A 6,285-nucleotide genomic window follows, 5' to 3' on the forward strand; every position below is an offset into this window, starting at 1 on the left:
AATGACACCAATTACTGGATTAGGGACCACCCTAATCCAGCATGACCTCATCTTAACTTGATTATATCTGCAAAGATCCTATTTCCACATGTCACATTCTATATGTTCCAGGTGGACATGAATTTGGGGGGACACTATTCAACCCAGCACCCCCCCACCAAGCGGGATGACTGCTCTGTGATGGGAAAGCATTAAAGTGATATTGGGGAAGTTGCCACAGTGTCCACTCTAGATGCTGGACCCTCTGGGCCTCAGCTCTCTTCAGGTACCTGGTTATAGTCTACAGCAGTATAGTTGACCTGGCATTTCAGACTTTATTTGTACTTTCTGAGCTGGCTCTTATACTGCCTAATCTCATTTTCAACTCTAAGGCCTAAGTCCATGGACTTCAAAAATTCATGTGGAGTAGGGGTCTGGCAGAGTCCTTAAGTCCACGTTGCCAGTCCAAGCATGATCAATCGAGTGAATAAACAATATATCTCACTTATGTTTTCAAATGCTTGTAGCTGTGATTAATTTTTTTTTTTTTTTTTTTTTTTTTTGCTTTTACGCGGGCCCCTCACTGTTGTGGCCTCTCCCGTTGCGGAGCACAGGCTCCGGACGCGCAGGCTCAGCGGCCATGGCTCACGGACCCAGACGCTCCGCAGCATGTGGGATCCTCCCGGATCGGGGCACGAACCCGCGTCCCCTGCATCGGCAGGCGGACTCTCAACCACTGCGCCACCAGGGAAGCCCTGTGATTAATTTTTTAAAATTCACTTAAAATCTTCCTGCATTTATAATACCTCTTTGTCATTATGTATGTTCTCTATCAACAGATAATAAATGCAACTACTATTGTACTTTAGCACACAGGCCTTTATTAGAAGGACCATGAGTAAATTGGGATACGTCTGACTGCTGTCACAAAGGCCAAGAAACAATAGCTCAAACAAATAGACATTGATTTCTTTCTCTTGTAAGAGCTAGAGCATAAGCAGTCCAGGGCTTATATAGCAGCTCTGTGGTCTTGAGGACCTAGACACTTACTACTTTGTTCTACCATTCTCAAGTCATGGCTTTCATCCCTGGTCTAAGATGGCTTTTGCAGCTCTCACCAGTGTGGCTGCATTCTGCTCACATACCATTTTTCGGACTCTAAAACATATGGCCAAAACGTAGCAGCAAGAGTGACTGGGAAATATGGTCTTTATCTGAGCAGGCTTGTGCTCAGCTAAATGTTGAGAGTTCTATTACTAAAGAAAGAAGGAGAAAATCAACATTAGGGAACAGTTAGCAGTCCTTGACAAAAAATACATGCATTTAGGAGAAAGTAATGGATATTTACAAATGATTGGCATATTCCTAATAGATTATGATGTTTGTTCTAAGATAATTTTCAGTATAACTTTACACATCCTGAATATTATAATTTTCTGACATGTTTTCTGTAGACTCTACCTCATCTTACTGACTCTACTTATATAGTTGAACTAAATATGTTCACGAGGTGTCTGTAGTGAGAAAGTTTTAGAGTCATAAAGAGAATGGTTGCAAATATTGAGGTTAACAGGAAACAGTATATGGAAGGAGAAAAATTACAATTTAGAGAGTGACTATTTTGCTAGAATGAGAATTTTAACTATTTCTAGTGACAAGTTATCCAATTACAGATCTTCCTCAGCTTACAATGGGGTTATGTCCCAATAAACCCATCATATGTTGAAAATATCATAAATCGAAAATGCATTAATACACCTACTGAACATCATAACTTAGCCTACCCTAACTTAAACGTGGTCAGAACACTTGCATTAGCCTACAGTTCAGCAAAATCATCTAACACAAAGCCTATTTTATAATTAAGTGTTGAATATCTCATGTAATTTATTGAACACTATACTGAAAGTGAAAAAATGGTTCTATGGGTACCGAATGGTCATAAGTGTATCAGTTGTTTCCCCTCTTGATTGTGTGGCTGACTGGGAGCAACAGCTAACTGCCCAGCATCAGGAGGGAAGATCATACCATATATCCCTAGCCTGGGAAAAGATCAAAATTCAAAATTTGAAGTATAGTTTCTACTGAATGCATGTCTTTCTCACCGTCGTAAAAGTAGAAAAATTCTAAGTCAAACAATTGTAAGTTGAGGACCATCTGTACAACTAATAAGAAGAAAAGTTTGAAAACAAACTACACAGTGCCATAGCCAAGTGAGACTTTGTATAGCTTAAACCTCGTACCCAGCTTAGAAGCAGACTCTTCTCATATGGGAAGAGGCATGTCAAGGCCTTTATAAATACTGAATAACAAATATAAGCAGAGCTTTATCAAAACAAAATAATCAAATAGGACAATGATGCCAAATAAAGGAAGAAAGGGGAAAATAAGGTGAGCTTTTTTTTAAAGAATTAACATTGAAGGAGTGGGAATATATCATTCAATTCATGATTATTCAAAGTTCTTAATGGTGCCAAAATTCTCATAATCCTCTGACTTTTCCCAGAACCTTATTATAAACTTTCTTATGGAGATAAGTGTACTGGATGGTTTCATTTTGTCTCTCCATCCACTCTCCATACTTCCTGACCTGATCTGTGCCCTGGGAGGCTGACTTGTATGGACCACATCACTAGATTTGCTTGCCCTCTGGTTTCCCGCTGCATCCTGCCAATGAGAGGTTCCAACAGGACATCAGGAAATGGAAGGATGGTGAGGTTGAGTATTTATTCTTCTGCTTCCCTCCATGCCAGACTGCAGGTTAGCAGTGCCTGCGTTCCTCTGCTGAAGGCCACAGCTACTGTCAGCTGATCCTCTCCTGCAGCTGCAGCACAGCTGCCTTCCCTGCTCCCTGGGCCTATAGAAAGTCTAGCCAGGCCCCTCTTGCCAGTTCAACTCTACCTACACCTTTACAGATAGTTCATTCATTAAATTCTCCTCAATTGCTCCTTCCAAGTGAGCCATCTCTTTCAGGGATACTGAGTGATAAAATAAGGAAGAAATGACTCACTCACTGAAAAACTAGTCCTACTAATCCAGTGGATAATAGGCCATTCTCAATTTTGAAATTCACTCCTTTCTACAAATTCATATTCTCTTTAGAAACCTGCACCAAGGCTTGTCTCTAACATAAACCATTTCTAAACTAGCTGCATGGTTCTACTTCCTAGAAACACTGGCCATCACTTTCCAGTCCTGTTCATTACCCCACTTTTCTACTTTTGGTGTATTTATAAGCCATTTCTAAATTTACTGATGCTTGCTGTAGACTTTTTTTTTTTTTTAGGGGTTTTAGTATCTCCAGTGTGGAGATGACTTTTTAAAATCTACTTTCTGTACAAATTCCCTGACCATTTCTAGTATTATATGCTTCTTAAGCAAGAGATATGCAATATTTGTTATTCCAGGAAGCCAATACCTCACTCTCTTAGGGTTTGAATTGGGAAGCAAGGTGGAATATAGATAATTTTCCTCAAAATATATTCCCCTACACTTTCACTACAAGCAACATATTTACAAATCAGATAGTTCCTCCTTATCTCCAGCACCTCTTAATGCTAGAGGGGCCCAGGACTTCATCTCTTGTCTACACACACTCTTCCCCTGGTAGCTCTCATCTAGTCCCATGACTTTATAGGCCAAGTGAACATTTCTACTTCTAAGCCTAATAGGCGTTTTAATCTTAAATTTTTCCAATCCAAACTTCTGATCTCCATATTTACCTCCATTCCAAATGTGTTAATGTTGCAGTTTTTCCCTCTCAGTGACTAGCAACTCCAATTTCCTGGGCCAAAAATTTTGGAGTCACCTTTTACTTATCCTTTTTTCCCCACTCCCTACAATAATCCTTCAAGAAGTCATATCGACCCTATATGCAAAAATACATCCAGATTCTAATTACTTCTCACTGCCTCCTCTGCTACCTACCACTCTGGTCCAGGCCCCTGCAATTCACTGTAACAGCCTCCTCACTGGTCTCCCCTGCCTCTGCCTTAGTCCTTCTAATAGTCTTTTCTCAACAGAGCAGCCTGAGTGCTTTCTTTTAAAATCTTAGATCATGTCGTTTTTCTGTTCAAACCTCTCTACTGGATCCACTTTCACTCACAGTGACACCAAAAGTCCTTACATATAGCCTAGAAGGTTCCTCATGATATAGCCTCTGCTATCTGACCACATCTCCTACTTCACTCTAGACACACTGACCTCCTTGCTTCAGGATAATGTACCTACCATCCCCTTATGGACCTTAAACAATAGACCGCCGGTTATTTCTCCAGCAAAAATGGGTTTATTCAGGATCAACAAAGAATAGCAATTCAGGGTCTGCAACTGTGGTGAGCCACATGCAAGTCCGCCCAAGAAGGAGAGAAGAACTCTTTTATAGGAGGGAAAAGGAAGTTGGGAGGGCTATAGTAACAAAGAGTCCATTGGAGGAATTGAGATTTTGAAGTTATAGTGGCTTTTCATTGAATGAGTTGTGACAGTCTTTCCTTGGCTGAGCTCTTGCCAGGCAAAAGGAAGTTTTCCTCTTCCTGTTGGGCTCTGCTATCATGGTAGGGCATGAGAGCACCCCCTTGACATTTAAAATAGAAAACTGTGTTTTAATTGAGCTTACTGTTTATTAACTTTTACACCCTCTTCCCCTAGGTAGATACACAGCTTACTCTCTAACCTCCTTTAAGTCTCCACTCAAGCATTACCTGTTCAGGGCATAAGCCCCTTTCCAATGTAGTTATCATCATTTGACATATATTTTGCATGTTCATTTTGTTTATTGTCTGTCTTCCCCATAAGAATGCAAAATCTTATATAAATTTAATATTTGTTAAATATTCACCACATATTCCCACCTCTTAAACCTGTGCCTGGCATAAAGACAGTGTACAACAAATATTTGATGAATGAATGAAGGTATATATACATATATTTATTTTTTAAACATAAATCCTTTCACAAAAATAAATAAGCATTAGAATACCTCAAATAAATTTTTAAAAATCTCATGTGTACAGAGTGTTACTCATGTGTTAGGCTCTGGGTAGTACTTTACAAGTGTGATGTCAGTGAATTTTCATAGCAGATCCTATGTGCAATCACATAAGACCTGTGGTCTTATTATAATAAGACCAATTCTTATTACAACCAACTTACATGTGAGATGTAATATAACTAGTTTAAGAAGTGAAAAATCAGTACATGGGGAATACAGGTTCAGACCCTGACATGTCTGACTCCAGAGGCCATTCTCTTCCTAATATGTCTAAAACATGCCTCTTTAAACTTAGAAAGAAAGTTACCACCAGCAACAGCAACAAAAAAGATTAAACCAAACCTTAATTTTAAAAGGGGCAACTAAATGCCTGACTAGGATTCCAAGTGTGTGAAAATTATAAATCCCAGCTTTTCAAAGGAAAAACACCGAGTAGGTCAGGCAAAAGGCTGACCAGAGATTAGAAAGGCAGAACTGCACACTCAAACAAATGAAGAGATTGCAGTTAGAGAAACTTCTCTGAAAACTCCATCTTCACTTCCCTGTTGTGGTCATTACTGAACCAGCAACAGCCAAAATGAAGTTCAATCCCTTTGTGACTTGTGACCAGAGCAAGAACCATAAAAAAGCATTTCAACTCACTTTCCCACTTTCGCAGGAAGAGTATGTCTTTCCCTCTTTCCAAAGAGCTGAGACAGAAGTACAATGTCCAACCCATGTCCATCTGAAAGGATGATGACGTTCAGGTTGTGTGAGGACACTACAAAGGTCAGCAAATTGGCAAAGCAGTTCAAGTTTACAGGAAGAAATGTATCATCTACACTGGACGTGTGCAGCAGGAGAAGCCAGTGGCACAACTGTCCATGTGGTCATTCAACCCAGCAAGGTGATTATCACCAGGCTAAAAGTGAACAAAGGTTGCAAAAAGATCTCTGGATGAAAAGCCAAATCTTGCCAAGTAGGAGAGGAAAAGGGCCTAAAAAGGGAAGAAACAATTGAGAAGATGTGGGAATAAAGTAATTTATATACAACCTTCATTAATACCTGCTAAAATGAAAAAAAAAAAAAACCCCAACTCCCTAACCCTACCAGCTGCCCCATACTCCCACTGTGCAAAAGGATGAGAAATTGTTTCAAGTTCTTGCTTGTTGATTTGCTATCAGTTTGGGCCAGAAGACTGAGATAATCAAAGACTTCCAGGAATAAAATTAGGGACCTTTTTATTAAACTGTTCTCTTATTTTGGTCTATCATAAAATAGTAGAGAAGGCCTTCCTTTGCCCTTCTGCTGGCCATGTGAAGAAACATGGGCTTGGT

General features: G+C 39.7%; 1 pseudogene across 1 annotated transcript; it reads left to right on the plus strand.

Moving 5' to 3' along the window:
• The first annotated feature begins 5,546 nt into the window (after positions 1 to 5,546).
• Positions 5,547 to 5,984, plus strand: LOC307056824 (large ribosomal subunit protein uL24-like; annotated as a pseudogene). The gene has a single exon. The product of its transcript is annotated as a large ribosomal subunit protein uL24-like (transcript).
• The last annotated feature ends 301 nt before the right edge of the window (positions 5,985 to 6,285 follow it).

This window comes from Hyperoodon ampullatus, assembly GCF_949752795.1.
Source record: "Hyperoodon ampullatus genome assembly, chromosome: 8".
Taxonomy (NCBI): Eukaryota; Metazoa; Chordata; class Mammalia; order Artiodactyla; family Ziphiidae; genus Hyperoodon; species Hyperoodon ampullatus.